The sequence below is a fragment of the Tamandua tetradactyla genome, chromosome 1, assembly GCF_023851605.1.
Source record: "Tamandua tetradactyla isolate mTamTet1 chromosome 1, mTamTet1.pri, whole genome shotgun sequence".
NCBI lineage: Eukaryota > Metazoa > Chordata > Mammalia > Pilosa > Myrmecophagidae > Tamandua > Tamandua tetradactyla.
The window spans coordinates 118,938,996-118,956,953 of NC_135327.1; positions in this window are offsets into that span (position 1 = coordinate 118,938,996).

The window sequence follows — 17,958 nt, forward strand, 5'->3', positions numbered from 1 at the left end:
GCATGTTGCTACTCATAATAAGATAAGTAAGAAGGATGTAGTTTGGGATGCAAGGTACTGAGTTTGGGACATCTTGCCAGGTCTGTATAGCAAAAAAATTGTGGCTTTATAATTGAAACATTAAAGGAGTCAGTTCTGAGGATAGAGGCTGATGATTGTTGAAGTTCTACAGTGGAAGAGATTTTCAAGAGAGGAGAAGTTGGCTTAGGACAAAATCTTGGGGCTTGCTCACATAAGGAAATGGAAAGAATGCAAGAGTCCCTGAAGGAGACAGCTAAGCTTATGAGAAAGGAAAGGAAAGAAAGTGTCACAAAGTAGGTGGTCTGCAGAGTCAAGGACTGCAGAAAGCTTGAGCAGGAAGAGGACCGAGAAAAGCCCATTGTTCCATTGGGGAAGGTGCTGGTTGGCTGGGGATATAGTTTCAGGAGAGGAGGTGCTTAGTCTGTGTTGGTGCCCTGGAAGAATTGGCTCTTATGGATAGGGGAAGACATGAGCTTGGAATGCTGTCTCAGTATGAATGGGACAGCATAGGTGGTCATGGAAAGTGAGGGGTGTGAAAGCGGATGGCAAAATCAGAGGCAGAAGTCCACGCCCCACTTCACCTACTTTGTAGCGTGACTTCACATGGCTAGTCTTGAAATAGAAAGTCCCTGATTCAAGAAGGTTATGCAACTTTTTAACTGCTAAGCAAAAGAAATAGCACACAGGTTGGATGCCAAAAGAAAAATCACAGTGGCCTTGTAATATCAAGTTAATCACTTAGTTATTGCTATTATTTATCAGTTTATTCTAATCCAACATATCATCACATTTCCAAGAATTTGTAAAAAGCAGTCATACAAATTTGCATAACACTTAAGATCCAGGGCCAGAAAGACTTGGCCAAATAATTTGAAAGGACACTGAATGCAAATGTTAAATATGTGTGAAACGATGTGTTCTTAGCCGGAGATGCATTCTCTGGCCTTTTCTGTACCTACAGTATCACCGTGACTCTCCAAGGCTCTTGGCATTGAAGTAGGCACACCTAGTAGCATTTTATTAGCCTGAATCACTGCCTATACCACACATGGCTGGTGACAAGCACCAGCATCAGCTGTGTTCATGTCAGGCTGTGAGCGAGCGTGGGCAGGGTCTTGATGGCTATAGAAAAGCACCAGCTCTTTCTCCTTGTTGTGCAAGTGGAGGTTACATTGCCACTTATCCTCTCCAGGTTTCATGTTCCTCATCAGAAAAATGAGGGGTTGGGAGGACATGATCTCTAGGACTCCTCTAGAAGTAAAGTTCTTTGATTCTCCAATACTTAGATTCATCTTTCTATAGCCATTGAACAATTTAAAAATCAAACTAAGATGCTTGCTGAGCTCTTGATTAATTTAAGTTTGATAAAAGAAAAAACTGTATGTTTTGCAGGCAGGCAAATAAATGTGTAGAATGGTAATCTTCAAAATTTAAAATTTCGTACCCTTATTTTACTTTATTTTTTATGTTTTTATTGAGAAATATCGAAACATATACTGTCCAACCATATTATACAATCAAAGGCTCACAGTATCATCACATGGTTGTATATTACTCACCATGATCATTTTTAGGACATTTGCATCACTCTAGAAAAAAAAAAAAAGAACTCATACATCCCATACTTCTTATCCTTCCCTCTCATTGACCCACAGTATTTCAATCTACCCAGTGTTTACCCTTTATCTCTTCTAGCATTTATTTATTTTTCGTTCTTATTTTTTTTTTTTTTTTACTCATCTGCCCATACCATGGATAAAAGGAACATCAGACACAAGGTTTTCACAATCACACAGCCACATTGTAAAAGCTATATGGTTATACAGTCCTCTTAAAGAATCAGGACTACTGGAACACAGATCAACAGTTTCAGATTACCCTTATTATTAAACAAATATGAACACAAATTTCCAATATAAGTTACATACATACACTGTTGGATTTATAAATATTATAAAATGGACACAAAAAAGAAATTAGGAAAGCATGATATAGGAATAAAAACATATAAAACAAAATTTTAAGGATTTTTCCCCATATCTTAAAGTATTTCCCCCCGCCTTTGAGAGCAGCAGATATTTTCTGCCTTAGATTAAAGACTTAGTAATGTATTAACTAACTTTACCCAATTACCTATTGATTTATTTGTAAGCAAGTCTTCCCGAAATCTGAATATATTAAATGAGGAAATTAAAGGGAATTAATAACATAGTATCTTCCTGTTTTTCAAACAGAAAAACTCTTTTGAAGGGCATATTTGGCGATAACATTTGGAAATCAGATCTGATTTGCATTCACATGAGGAAAAAACACAAAAACAACAACCAAAAAACCCTCTTGAATCCCATCGACTAGTCTTGGTTGAAAATTCTCAAATAAGGGATATTGACCATAATAATGTCAGTGGTAAATTAGTTATTACTAAACACCAGGAGAATTATTTCCATTGGCAGGTCTAGCCGCTTACTAGCCATTTAATTTTTTCCTGCTACTCTTTGCCAATACTGAGTTTGCCCTTGTATGGTCAGCTGTAGCTCTAATGGGGATGTTCTAATGGGGACATTTTAGATTATGTAGAATAGATTCACATTCTACTCTATTGTAGACAGGGACAGTGATGGAGTCTAAGCTCTCAATGCACCTTCAAATCCTGTTCCTAATTCTACTGTCAGAATTAGAAGAGGCAAAAATGACTTTCTGACTAATCAAATAAAGGTAGAAAAGCAGGCGAGGATTGCAGGGCATTTCTTTAAGTAAATCTAAATAACTTGACTCAGTGTAGAATAATAGCTGAATCTATACCTACCATGATAAACAGGAGACAGAAGCTATACCATTTCAGGAAGCCACCGAACTTATCGGTGAAAACAGTCCTAATATCAGCCCTGCTAAAAATAAATTGTTGTTTTTAGCTAATATTATTCATCATACAAATAAATAAATTAATGCATTCAAGTGATTGATTTGTAAATATTAGGATCATCAGAAAATCCTGGCTCACTTGCAGCAAAGCAGGATTGACCAGGGAGGCTGGTTCTGGGTCCACTTGAGGATCCTGCACCCTAGGGCAGGGAGACAGCGAGACCAGTTCGGGGACCACACAGACTCCGGCATCTAACATTTAGCATTCCAACCCATCCTGGCCCTTCCTTACCTACTGCGGCCCATCCTTCTCCTTCCCAATTGAGAACAAAGAGGGGGAGGCTGGAGTAGCTCAAGTAATTTTGATTTCAATCAAAGTGATTCAGGAATTGTAAGGGATAGACACGTTTGCCCCTTAACAGCTTCTGGGTCAAAATAACATCTTCCACATTCTGTAGCACAGAATTTGAATTGAGCGCCTGTCCCAGGACTCCTTCCAGCAAAGGAATAAAAGCTCCTTTGGAGAGTGTGCTATATATTTTTTGGCATTTAGCATGTATTTATATCTTGTTCTCTATCCCCCTCCCATATCCTGAATGGATAGAAAGATTAAAAATGGCCTTTCTCAGACTCCTTTGCAACTAGGATTTTGGATGTAATTTAGATTCTGCCACTTATAAGTACATGCAAGAAATTTGGAAAGTGGAAGGAAGTTAAATGCTGTCTTCCTATAGCAGTGGCAGCTGACAAACACACACCAAGAATATTAGCAATGAATGGACTCTGCATTTATCTGGCTAGTCAGCACAGTCATGAATGGAAGGTAGCTGTGTTCACGGCAGCAGTGGTATCAGTAGTAGCAATAATTTCCTAATATTTGGTTCACAGCTGACCTTGAAAACAAAAGACCTTTGGCAATCCTCTGATTTATGCTGTTTTACCCATTCCAATGACTGTGTAATTGTCTAGTTCCCTTTATTAAATCCCTTTCTGCTTGAAATACCTAGAGTGGTTATTATTTCCTACATCAAACTGGATACATAGAGAAAGACGTTTGCTCCTGTGCAGAGGTACCTTTGAATGCCACCTCTGTGGTTGGAATGACCCCCCCTTTGGACACAAATACAAGCCTGACTGATTGGTTTCTAGGGCAAAATGTTAATTTTACTACTTCAGGTCTTTGGAGGGGGGAGGGAGTTAAAACTTTGAAAGGGTGTTCTCTACCACCTATGAAAAGCCGATGTTCAAAATAAATATCTGAGAAAGATGTGTTACTTTTTCTTTCTTCTGGAACTTTAAACTCTACTCCTGCAGTATAATTTAAACTGAATTTGTTGTTCATTGTGTCTTCAAATGAAATCTGAGTGACCAATTTCTGCTAGTAGTTATTACCAGAAAAATGTATGTTTCTCTAGGCAGTCTTGGTTAGAATGATGTAACCCATTTTACTTCTTTCTTTTGCTCTGGTTCTCAGGAAGCACAAAGTCAAATTAGAAATTAATCGCAGCACTTTTCCTGGCAAAATTATCTCTATGCTCTTTCTTCATGGTTTCTGATCCCTTCATTTGTCTCTATTCCAACTATCTTATAAATTAGGAGACATGTATCTAGAATCTACTTAGAGACTGGGTTAACTGCACAATATATAAATACAAATGGAACCATTTCTTCCCTACTTTGCATCAGTAACTGTCATTAACCTTAGTGCTGTATCTATGTATATTTACACATTTCTCATTTTATACTTCCTGAACACTAATGGAAAAAAACTCTTGGGTGACATGTCTTCTACATGGAACAAGGGCTCCAAAGAACTCTCTCTTGACTTAAAAAATATTTTCTGAGTGGTCTATAATAATCCTGAAAGGGATTCACAGAAAAACAAATGAATCAAAAGAAAGCAAACAAGAATACTGTAAAAAAAAGCAAAGAGTTAACTTTAAAAGCACAAGTAAAAATGAAACACAAAGTACCCTCTCAGCCTTTTTTCTTTCTAATATTCTCTTCACACAATTTCCTATTAGTCTTTCTGACTCTTCTGAGAGATGTTATTTTCCTTTCCAGTACCAATTTCAGCACTGATGGCCTAAAAGGTTCTGGTGCCCCAAGTGAGACTAGATTATAGGACTCCATATGGGGTCAAAGATAGGAGGGTTTTTAAGGATTTTTACCAACAAAATAAAAGCGGTGGGGTTTCAGTTCACTTCAAAGTAAAGATACCAATACAAGCAAATTCTGTTCTTGACATATTGATAAAGAAGCTGAAAGACCCCTCCTGTCAGCCTAGCAGAAGCACTGGCGACATGAGTAGGGAATTGAGCTATAAACTGAGTGTTTTGATAAATTCTCCACTTTGCTATACATACACACACACGTGCGTGCATACATGTATACATATGCACACACGCATATACTTAAGGCTGAGAAAGAGGTTTTTGTGAATTTAGCAATACATATTTGGCCTTTAGTTTGCCTTTCTTTATATACTATAGGTCTTCAGGAGATATAACATAAGCACCAGAGGCTTCTAGGAAAAGTTCAACATCAACCTCAAGCTTACCACCTCTGTGACAAAAGGAATTAAATGATCACAAAGGAGAGGTCAGGAGTAATAAGAAACATGCTACCTCCTGTCCTCCTTTATTTTTGGAAAGAGTAATGTTTTCTGGGAGTTTCAGTGTCCTCAAGCCTGGTGACCAGTTCTTGTGACTTTGCCTTAATGCCTATTGTCCCAATACATGCAAAGCCACTTCTAATGATACAACGTTTTTTATTTCACTTGATGGGTGATAATATTGAAAGAGGGAGTACATAGCTAGTATTTTGCAGAATGATGAGGTTCCACAGAATACTTGCGTTCATTTTCCACCCCGATGCCCTGAAAGTCGAATATGAGTGCCACTGACGAAGTGTACTTAACAGCAAGTACTTTTCTCAGTTCCATGATTGGTAGAATGAACACTAATCTAGAGAAGGTTTGCATTCTCTAGAAGATGCTACTTTACTTCAGTACCAGCTGCAGCTGATGCCCAGGGCTGTACCCAGATGCTCTTTCTGATTTGCTCTTAGCCGGGAAGGCACAGGCATTGCAAGGAGACAGACCTTGGTTGGGGTCTGGCACGTCACTCCTGTAAACCTCAGTGTCGTCATATAAGAAATAGGGACAATAATGGAATCTACCTCTTATGATTGTAAGCATTAAACAAAATGATCCATGTAAAGTGTTTAACCCAAGGCCTGGCATTTAGCAAGGACTCATTAAATATGAGACCCCGAAGCAGTTTTAGGTATTAACTCCCCAGCTTCCTCTCAGTCTTTCTGTCATGGTGACTTGGTGCTCACTCTACGCCTGTGTCATGCTCTTTCTCTACTCGCTGGCTAGTTCTCCCTATATGTTTTATTTAAAATTCAGGAGGAAGCTAATATGATTAATTGACTAAATTAATTGTCACCTTCTTAGTGAGCCGAGTCCTTTCAGATCATCTGTCAGCAAAGGGTACTCACTAAGGGGAAAATAATATGAAAACCCTGTATTACAAGACACTTTACTCTGGGGCCATTAAGTAATGCCAAACAGTTATTATTAATACTTCCATAGTACCTTGTGTTAATTGGGGTAGTCTTGCATATTCAGGACCAAGACTGGGATTATGAATTACATACTTGCATTGTTTTAACAATAGGCAGAGATGATCATATTTCCAGGAAGTAGAGTCTAATTTCAATGACAGTTAGAAATACTTCTTTCTGAAGTTAAGATAGTCAAGCTCACACTCAACCAGGGACAACAACTCCTGTAAACCGCAAGAAACACTCTCTTTGAAAGTAACTCTTACCTAACACTTGCAGGGAAACAGTGCCAGCTTCAGCTTCCTAATCGTGTGTATTTCTAATTAGTTGCAGGATTCTTTCTACTCCAAGTGGCCCCAAGCACCCAACAACAGTGATGCAAACTGGCTTAATTTTTTTGAAAGTCAGGTTAGTGAAGTTTCTTGTTATGTCATGTGAAATGCTACCCAGCTATTTGCCAAAGATGTTTAAAGGCAGCGCGTACCTTTTTGGGTGGTTAATACCTGAGGCAAAATCGAGCAAAGAAACACGAAAGTCCTTGTACTACCTGAAGTTAATTACCTGTGCGGTGAGGCCTAAGTATTCAGCTTATGTACAATACTGATCCATTCATCTCTCCGTCTAGATGGGTGTATCTTGAACCACAGGTATGCTAGTGTCAGTAGAGATCTGGCTATTGATTTCCATGATTGTGTGTGGATGAGTGAACTTTTATTTTATTTTATTTTTAAAATGGATTTTCAAACACAGAACAGTCAAGAAATAAATGAAGAATTGGCAAGATTTCAAATTATGTACAAAAACCCAAAATATCTTCATACTTAGGATTGGGATCATTTCCATTTCTCTGAAAGGGATAACTTAGGTCATAATTTTCTTAATGTACCTAAAATCATTATGTAATGTCTTCAAGAGAATTATAGGAACAAATGACTTTTGTTTTCACTCCGATTGCCATTAATCGCACTCATTTTTACATGTGATATGTATAGCTTTTTTGTGTGTGTGGCATGATTTATTTTAAAGTTGAAATAACTACATTCTAGCTTTAGTATCGGGCCAGCAGTCAACACATGGATAAGTAACTGTAATCAATTTAAGAGGATTTTTCAGATGGCAGAATATTTATGAAACTGATGGATATTTTCATAAAACAGACCCAGGTTATAGATTCCTGTAGAAAATTCAAGATAAATATTATTAAGAATATTCCAAAATGACCTGTAAAGAAAGTGTTAGTCCAATCAGTACAGAAATGTCTAGTTTTTCTCCTCATCTTAGAATGGAGAACTAACCCAGAGATGGAAGATATGTTGGCACAACTCGTCTCCTCTACTTCCTCCAAATCCATGGATAAAAATTTATGAGCAATAAATTAAAATGAGACATATATGACTAGCTGATAGGAATTTTCAAATTTTGTTTACCTTTGTTGAAACTCATTTGACGTAGAGTAAAATTTGTAAGGAAATTTCCTTTATAAGGAAACACTAAGCAGAAAACTGATGCCAATTTGGATTATGTTGAGTGTTCAGAACTTTTAAGGATTCTGCCAGGAGTATGTTACTTTTGCAGGCAGGGCATGCCATACCAGTAACATTTTATTTATATATTTATTAGACAAGTTGTAGGATTACAGGAAAATCATGTGGAAAATACAGAGTTCCCATATAACCTACTCTCCCCACCCCTCACGCCCAGTTTCCCTATTATTAACACTTGCATTAGTATGATACCTTTGTTGCAATTGATCAAATATTTTTATTATAACTGTACTATTAACTAGAGTCCATGGTTTATATTAGGGCTCCCTGTTTGTGTAGTAAAGTCCTATGATTTAAAAAAAATTATTCTAGTAACATACATGCAACCTAAAATTTCTCCTTTTAACCATTCAAATCTGTAATATGCAACCTCACCACCACCCGTTACCCAAGGTTTCCATCGAAACTCTGGACAGATTACGCATTAACTCCCCATTCCCTACCTTACCCTGGCCCCTCGTAACCTGCATTCTAGTTTCCGACTCTATGAATTTGCTTGTCCTAATTATTTCATACCAGTGAGATCACACTGCATTTATACTTTTGTGTCTGGCTTGATTCACTCAACATGATGTCTTCAAGGTTCATCCATGTTGTCACATGCATCAGGTGTCATTCCTTTTTGTGGCTGAATAACATTCCCTTGTACTTTTATGCCACATTTTGCTGATTCATTCATCTGTTAATGGACAGCAGTTGTTTCCATCTTCTGACAATTGTGAATAATACTGCTAGGAATATTGGCGTGCACATATCTGTTCAAGTCCTTGCTTTCAATTCTTTTGGGTGAGAAGTGGGATTGCTGCATTAAATGGTAATTCTATATTCAACTTTCTGAGAAACCACCAAATTATCTTCCTTAGTGGCTACACCATTTTACATTCCCACTAACAATAAGTGCTCCTATTTCTCATATCCTCTCCAGCACTAGTTATTTTCCATTTTTAAAAATAGCAGCCATTGCAGTGTTTGTGAAATGGTATCTCATTGTGGTTTTGATTTGCCGTTCCCAATGGGTAATGACATTGAGCATTTATTATTGGCCATTTGTTTATCTTCTTTGGAGAAATATCTATTCAAGTTTTTTTCTCATTTTTTAAATTGGGTGGTTTGTCTTCTCACTGTTGCATTGTAGGATGTCTTTAAATATTCTGGATATTAAACCCTTATCAGATAGTGGTTTCCAAACATTTTTTCCTGCTCTTTAGGTTATTCTTTGCTTTCATAATGAAGTTCTTTGATGCTCAAGAGTTTTTTTATTTTGATGAAGTCCCATTTATCCATTTTTTCTTTTATTGTTTGTGCTTTTGGTGTAAAGTCTAAGAAACGATTGCCTAATACAAGGCCCCAAAGATGCTTCCCTGTGTTTTTCTAGTTTTATAGTTTAGGTTCTTATGTTTAAGTCTTTGATCCATTTTGAGTTTTTTGTATATGTTATGAAATAGTGGCTTACCTTCATTCTTTTGCATATGGATATCCAAATCTTTTTCCCAGCTCCATTTATTTAATAGACTATTCTTTCCCCATTGATTTTGCATCCTTGTCAAAAATCAATTGGCCATAGATGTGGAGGTTTATATCTGCACTCTCAACTCAATTCCATTGTTTATATTCTGTACTTGTACCTTTAAGGTACATGACTATTTGTCATGCCATTTGAGTTGCATTTTAAATGTACAGTTCAACATATTCAGAAATTTTGTTAATTTGGATATGTTGTATGAAAAGAACTTTGATTTGAATAAGAGATGGGTGATTGCTCTGGCTTGAAATGTCTGCTCTTTAACTGGTCTATTTTTTTCATATTTACAAGAGGTGAATACCATCATTTCCCATTGAATTAGGTAGAAGAGTGAATATTATTTAAGTGAAATCTCACTGCTCTTCCCTATGAACACTGGTATCACCAAAATGTTGGTGCTGAGTCAAAATAGTTGTGAGAAAATAGCTAGGGCAGTATAGGGGATGAGTTTTGATGAGGAGGGCTAGGAGAGCATAACTGAATTTGTTCCCATGGTCCCCAGAAATCTCAGTCACCTGAGACATGGAACTTGAGGAGAACCAATTTAAAGATTCTCCCTTTAGTGCTGATTTCTTTGTGAAATGAATAAGGTGTTCAGATATGAAAGAGGCTTCCCAGAACGGAATTGGTTGGAGGGGTAAGTGAGGATAGGGAAATTATTAGTATATCCTTCTGATTTTCCTGAGTGTTACAAATAGTCATTGAATAGAAATAGTGACAGACGAACCTGGCAGAAAAACCCAACTGTGCTGGTTTGAAAGAATGTATGTCCTCTAGAAAAGTCATGTTTTAATCAAAATCCCATTTTGTAAAGGCAGAATAATCCCTATTCAATACTGTATGTTTGAATCTGTAATAAGATCATCTCTTTGGACATGTAACCCAATCAAGAGTGCTTGTTAAACTGGATTAGGTGACAACATGTCTCCACCCATTTGGGTGGGTCTTGATAAGTTTCTGGAGTCCTATAAAAGAGGAAACATTTTGAAGAATGAAGGAGATTCAGAGAGAGCAGAGAATGCTGCAGTACCATGAAGCAGAGAGTCTGTCAGCCAACGCTTCGGAGATGAAGGAGGAAAATGCTTCCCGGGGAGCTTCATGAACCAGAAAGCCAGGAGAGAAAACTAGCAGATGACGCCTTGCTCACCATGTCCCCTTCCAGCCAAGGGAGAAACTGTGACCATGTTCACCATGTGCCTTCTCAGATAAGAGAGAGATCCTGAACTTCAATGGCCTTCTTGAACCAATGCATCTTTCCCTGGATGCCTTAGATTGGACATTTCTATAGATTTCTTTTTTGTTTTGTTTTGTTTTTTTTAACTTTTTTCTTAATTAAAAAAATTAACAAACAAAACATTTAAATATCATTCCATTCTACATATACAATCAGTAATTCTTAATATCATCACATAGTTGCATATTCATCATTTCTTAGTATATTTGCATCGATTTAGAAAAAGAAATAAAAGACAACAGAAAAAGAAATAAAATGATAATAGAGAAAAAAAACTATACGTACCATACCCCTTACCCCTCGCTTTCATTTACCACTATTTCAAACTGAATTTATTTTAAAATTTGTTCCCCCTAATATTTATTTTTATTCCATTTGTTCTACTCTTCTGTTGATATAGTAGCTAAAAGGAGCATCAGACATAAGGTTTTCACATTCACAGAGTCTCATTGTGAAAGCTATATCATTGTTCAATCATCATCAAGAAACATGGCTACTGGAACACAGCACTACATTTTCAAGCAATTCCCTCCAGCCTCTCCACTACATCTTGAACAACAAGGTGATATCTACTTAATGCATAAGAATAACCTCCAGGATAACCTCTCGACTCTGTTTGGAATCTCTCAGTCATTGACACTTTGTCTCATTTTACTCTTCCCCCTTTTGGTCGAGAAGTTTCTCTCAATCCCTTGATGTTAATTCTCAGCTCATTCTAGGGTTTTTCTCAGTCCTTTGATGCTGAGTCTCAGCTCATTCTAGGATCTTTGTCCCACGTTGCCAGGAAGGTCCACACCCCTGGGGGTCATGTCCCACGCAGAGAGGGGGAGGGTGGTGAGACTGCTCATCATATTGGCTGGAGAGAGAGGCCACATCTGAGCAACAAAAGAGGCTCTGTTGGGGGTGACTCTTAGGCCTAAATTTTAAGTAGACTTGACCTATCCTTTGTGGGGTTAAGTTTCATGTGAACAAACCCCAAGACTGGGGGCTCAGCCTATAGCTTTGGTTGTCCACACTGCTTGTGAGAATATCAAGAATTCAACTTGGGGAAGTTGAATTTCTCCCCACTCTCACCATTCCCCGAAGGGGGCTTGCAAATACTTTTCCAGTCACTGATCAAATCATTCTGGGATTCATCGGGGGATCACTCTGGACAAACCAACAAAATCTCATGTGCTACCTGAGATTCCAAGTACTCATGACATTCAATCAAATTATCTACATGAGTTATATTAGGAAATGCTCTAGTCAAAATCTAAATTTTGTAACAAATAAACATTTTTTGCTTTAGTCTCACACATAAGGTGACATTTTAAAGTATTAATTATCATATAGACTTGTTTTAATTGGGACATTTTCTTGGCCTTAAAATTGTAAACTAGCAACTCATTAAATTTCCCTTTTTGAAAGCCATTCTGTTTCTGGTATATTGCATTCCAGCAGCTAGCAACTAGAACACCAACCAAACTTAAAATAATGCACACAAAAACATGGTACCCAGATTCCATTGTTTTTCTAATGAGTATGAAAAGGATATGAAACAAGAAGCCATGCAGACTGTCTGTATTAAAAAACAAAAACAAAAAACACTACATCCTAAAGAACAAATTTAAAACAAAATACATGGGAAATCTGCAGGAATTAGTACGGGTTTTCCTTCTTGTGTTTCTACCTACCAGCTTCCTGGAAAATGAAGAATATCTGGTCTGAGAATCCTGTAGCCAAACTTAAATGATGGTCCTTAACACAAAGGAAAGATCTCTCTAGTCTTGGCCTTCTTTATATTTTAATTCCCAGAGCAAAGAAGGAATAAAGTAAAGCCAATTGCTTCATACTGTTAATCATTATCATCCCATAATATTTTTTGACTACCCCTTGTGTATATGATGCTATACTAAAACTTTGCTAATGACCGGCTTTCTAGTGATGATTTTTGTGGGGCAGGAAGTTTACAGAAATTCTGTTCAGAAAGTGCACACCAACTAAGAATGTAACGTCAGCCCAGTTCCCTCTCCTGCCTTTGCTTTCCCCAGCGTCTCTCGCATCAGCATATGGCTGTTCCCAGACTATTCCAGTTGCCAAACCAATCCTCACTGAGGCAGCTTCACGGTGGTGGAATAGTGCAAAAATAAATTGCCCTCCTAAACCTAGGTTCTGGTGGCCCAGACTGGAGCTTTAACTGTTAACATTTATTTTTTTAATCTCTGATTCCCACACAGTGCTACCAATTAAGGAGCTAAAATTCAGAGTCACCTCAAAGCATCATGCCTTGCGTGAATAGAGATGCAAAAATATTTGCTGCATGAATGATTCTTGAGTCCCAGTGTTCATTCAAACTCTGACCTTTAAGACTTGCTAGTGGCTATTAGAAGATAGTTGAACTTATGCACAGAGGTTTTTTTCTTCAATGATTATTTTTATTGAGATATCATCTAAAGTGTACAATCAGTGGTTCACGGTATCATTATAAATTTGTGCATTCATTGTTACAATAAATTTTTGAACATTTTCATTACCCCCAAAACAATAAAAATAAGAATAAAAATAAAAGTACAAAAGAACACCCAGGGTACCTGGGTGGGTCAGTGGTGGAATGCTCACCTGACATGCAGGTGGCCTGGGTTCGATTTCCAGACCATGTACCCTCTCCTCCCCCCAAAAAAGAACACTCATAACATTCCATAACCTCCTTAACACCTATTATTTGTTTATTTTTTTGTCTTTTTTTCCTTCTTACTCATCTGTCCATTCACTGGGTTAAGGGAGTATCAGTCCCAAGGTTTTCTCACACACATGCTCACACATTAAAAGCTCTATGGTTATTTAATCATCTTCAAGAATCAAGGCTATTGATTCAACAGGTTCAGGTATTTCCCTCTGGCTACTCCACAAAAACTGAAAAGGAATATCTATATACTGCATTAGAATAACCTCCAGAAAGACCTCTCAACTCTATTTGAAATCTCTCAGCCACTGGAACTTTATTGTGTTTCATTTCTCTCCCCCTTTTGGTCAAGAAGGCTTTCTCATTCCCACAAAGTCAGGGCCAGGCTCATCCCTGGGAGTCATGTCCCACGTAGGGGGGATCAGCAGTGAGTTACCAGGGGAGCCGGTTTATAGAGAGAGGCCACATCTGAGCTATAAAACAGGTTCTCTGGGGGTAACTCTTAGACATAATCATATGGGGGTGACTCTTAGACATAATCATATTCCTCCTTTGCAGGAATACATTTCATAAGGGTAAGCCCAAAGATGAGGGCCTGTTCCATCAAATTAACAGCCACCAATGCTTGTGAGAATATCAGATCTTCCCCAGGTGGGGAAGTTTAATATTTCCAACTTTTTCCCAATTCCCTCAAGAGGACTTTGCAAATACTTTAAAATTTTCTGCCCAGGTTACTCTGGAATGTATCCAGGTATCACACCAATCTGTACAAACCAACAAGATCTTACTCCCTATTCATAGCTCCATGTAATGATGATATTCAAATGAGCTATGCACTGAGTATTTTTATTTTTATGTCATGAGCAGACACCAGGAATTGAAACCTGGGTCTCTGACATGGCAGGTGAGAATTCTGCCACTAAACCATCGTCACACTGCCCTATGCACTGAATTTTAAGGAATTAATTAGTTGTTTGAATGCATGCTGAAGAAATGAAATTTTGTATTTTCAAACTCTTCAACTAAAGACTATCTTGGAGGATTCAAAGACAAGCAGATGACTGACTATAGGAAAAGGAATTTTATTCCTGATGCTTTATTGAAACTTTAGCAGGAAAAAAAATGAAGGTACTATAAAATTCATGGTGGTATATACGCATCCACTCATTCACTTATTCATTCACAGATTAGACATGAAAGCTAATTATTTATTAGATGGTATTATACAATGTCTTAGTTACAAGTTTATTTTAGCACTTCAAGAAATCCAAGTATTATTAAGAGACTCAACCTGTGCTTCTTGTATAACAGCTATTTTCCGTAGAATAGTGCTTCTCAAAGTTTAACGTGCATACACGTTTTCTTCGGTTCTTCTTAAAATGTGGAATTTGATTCTGTTGGGATGCGGCCTGCCATTCTGCATTCTGACAAGCTCATAGTTGCTGCTGCTGCTGCTGGTAGCAGATCATAGTATCCATAGCAAGGGCTTTTCAGAAGACCTTTGAATTTGTATTTCTATCTCATTTCACTTACACATCAACCCTGGACATTGGTATTATGAATTCCATTTTGAAGATGAAGACATACAAGCTCCATGAAGATAAGGATTAGATTGTTTAGTTCATCAGTATACCTCCAGCAGGAGTACAACGCTGAAACGCCATTTATTTAATGAATGAATCAGACTCAGAAAAATGAAGCGACTCCCTTAAGGTCACACCCAATTCAATGGTGGAGCAAAGCATTACCCCATATCTATTTGGCTTCTAAACTAAATGAATTGTTTTATCCTAAAATTTGCCTCGAGTTTTTATTGGAAATGCAGCTTCCTCAAATTCCTCTTGACCCCAGGGGTTTCTAATTCAGCATGTGTAGATTGGGGTCAAAGAATTTATTTTTAGTAAAACTCCATGCTTTAACTCACTCATTTATTGAACTCACTTTATTACATCGTTTTGAACTACTACAATATACACGTGGCACAATTCTGGGGGCTGGGGCTTATCTGCAAACTAAACCAGACAGGAGTCCCACCCTCAAGGAGCTTCTGTGCTAGGGGCATCAAGTGAGTTGGAGAACCCCTGCATTTTACCAGAAGGACACTAGGTTCTGTATATTCAGTTAAAATCAGCATCCAAGGGAGGTTTCATTCATCCTTTCACCCAACTTTGTTGTGACAGGGATGGGCATCCTGGACAGAGAGAAAAGAAATTACGAAAGATCTGTTTTTGAGATGGAGCCAGCAGTATTTCTCAGCTGAGACTCCTGGCTTTTTGGTGGGGGCACCTGTTCATTTTGTGGACTTATTTGCATCCCTGGCCTCTGCATGAAATGCGGATAGCAGCCCTCGCCCTCACTGGGACAGGTGCATATGTCCCAGCTCCCCGCAGGCCCTCTCCTGGTGAGAACCCCTGGGTGGACTGGTGGGGGTGAATGTGCTGGTGGGAGGATGCTCGGGTGGAACCTCAGCTCCATCATTTGGGGGATTTTCAACGCAAGTAAGGTTTTGTTTTTATTCTTTTTTTTTTTTTAATTTATTTTCCCCTTCTGTTGGTCAGACTCTATTTAATTATATGCAGATACTTTAGCAAAACCATGTTTTATTTTAATGACCTCTAAATATAATCCACTCTAAAGACCATTCATCTTAGGTTTTTGAACTATTATTTATTGTATTGAAGGATCTTGAATGCCATCATTTAACATGCATTCCTTTAAAAAAATTGTGAATAGAAATTTCAGGCAGTTGAAGAAAGGAGATAAATGACTTCTTGTGTTTTAAGTGTCTGCTACTTTAAAAACCTGTAGTTACTTATTCGCTTAAATGAGTAACCTGCATAACTGTCGTATTTTTAGTCCTTACAAATCTGTTTTTGCAATGGAAATCTCCATGCAATCAGTATAATCAATTGCACGATTAATAAACTAGAACTATCTTAAACACAGATTTTTCTGCTTTGAGAAATGAGGGGGGAAATACCTCCATGTGTGGTTTAGTCCTGAAAGATATTTAGTAACAAATTCTGAATTGTATGGACTTATTTTGAAGTTACCGACAACACTCATTTTTCCGTCATTCTTCAATGTTTTCTGTGCCAAACTCAGCATTTAACATGGACAGAAGGCAGCAACTTAGGGAATTGCTTAGGGAAAAAAAGAGCTCAATATATGAAGGAGCTTTCCATAAAATTTCAGCTTAAACTATTCCCTACAGAAACAGCAAAGCTAGTTACATGTTCATTAAGACATGTGGAGATATGACTGTGCATCTCAAGATTTATAAACTGTGTATCTCAAGATCTATAATGTTGGGTAAGCGTGTTTCATTGCTAACCATAACACCAGGAACAAAGTTGTTAATTCGGGCACTATACCAGAAACTTAAATAGGTGAGACTGTTGAGAAGTGAGACTCCCTATTTGCAGTTTAGAAAACATTTATTTGGGTTTGTGCTGGGTGGGCAGTAAGGACATGTTGCGCTAAGATGTACAATTACTTGCTGATAAAAGTCTCTAGTTCAATGTTCACAATGTAACAACTGCCCAAACCACCTTGTTTTGGAGGCAAAGTTCAATTCATGGTGGTGGTGATGTCATAAAAGGGGCAGGGAGATGTCTTCAATCCTTTTGAGAATTGCTTGTCTTATGAACATTTAATTTATATTTTATCTAATGATATAAAATGAGCCAAATGTCCCTTATTGAATGTTCAATATTATACCTCTAATGAACTTTGATAACTCTCATTTTTCTTCCTGGAATGCCTACTCCTGAATAAGTCTATGCTGCTGAAGCCTTCTCAGGGAAGATAAATCCAATAATATATGACAGTCCGTGCACAGTATGAAATCAATGTCTGCAGAAAACTTTAGACACCTATATCTATTTGCATATTATAAATAAAACCTGGTCAAATTAAATAACATACTTTTAAAGGGCTATCCAAGTGTCCAAGAAAGCATGATGTCCAAATGAAGAGAAATTTAATGTTGACTTAGAAAAAATTAGCCACTCTAAGTAGAAATAATAAAAATGAAATGGGTAAAGGTAAATTTTCTGCTCATAATGAACCTCATTTTGTTTTGCATGGCACAGAACTGCCCCCAGTTTAGGTTTTGTTAATGAAAAGCAGGACAGCACCAAAAGGCAAATTCAGGAGTAGTTTGCTATGGGAAACCCAAGTCGAAATTGGTTATATCCAGGAAAGAGTTGATTTCCATTTTTGTTGTTGTTTTGGGAAATAAAAAGAAAAAAATTAAATAACTCCAAACTTCAAGCTCAATTGCTGCTAATGTTGATAATGTGAAAAAGTTAATTTCCTAAGTAGATGTTTACAATAAATATATACGAAATCATTATATGTTTTATGTAGTTGAAACCTAATTTGGAATTATTTTTCCACTTAATGCCAGATAAGAAACAGTACCTTTTTAAATACAGACTTGTGGGTTTTAAAAAATTCTGTTCTTAACATTGGAAATGTGAGAATAAAATGAATGTTTCTTACTTTATAGTTTGTTTCTCTATTTCTTCCATGTCCC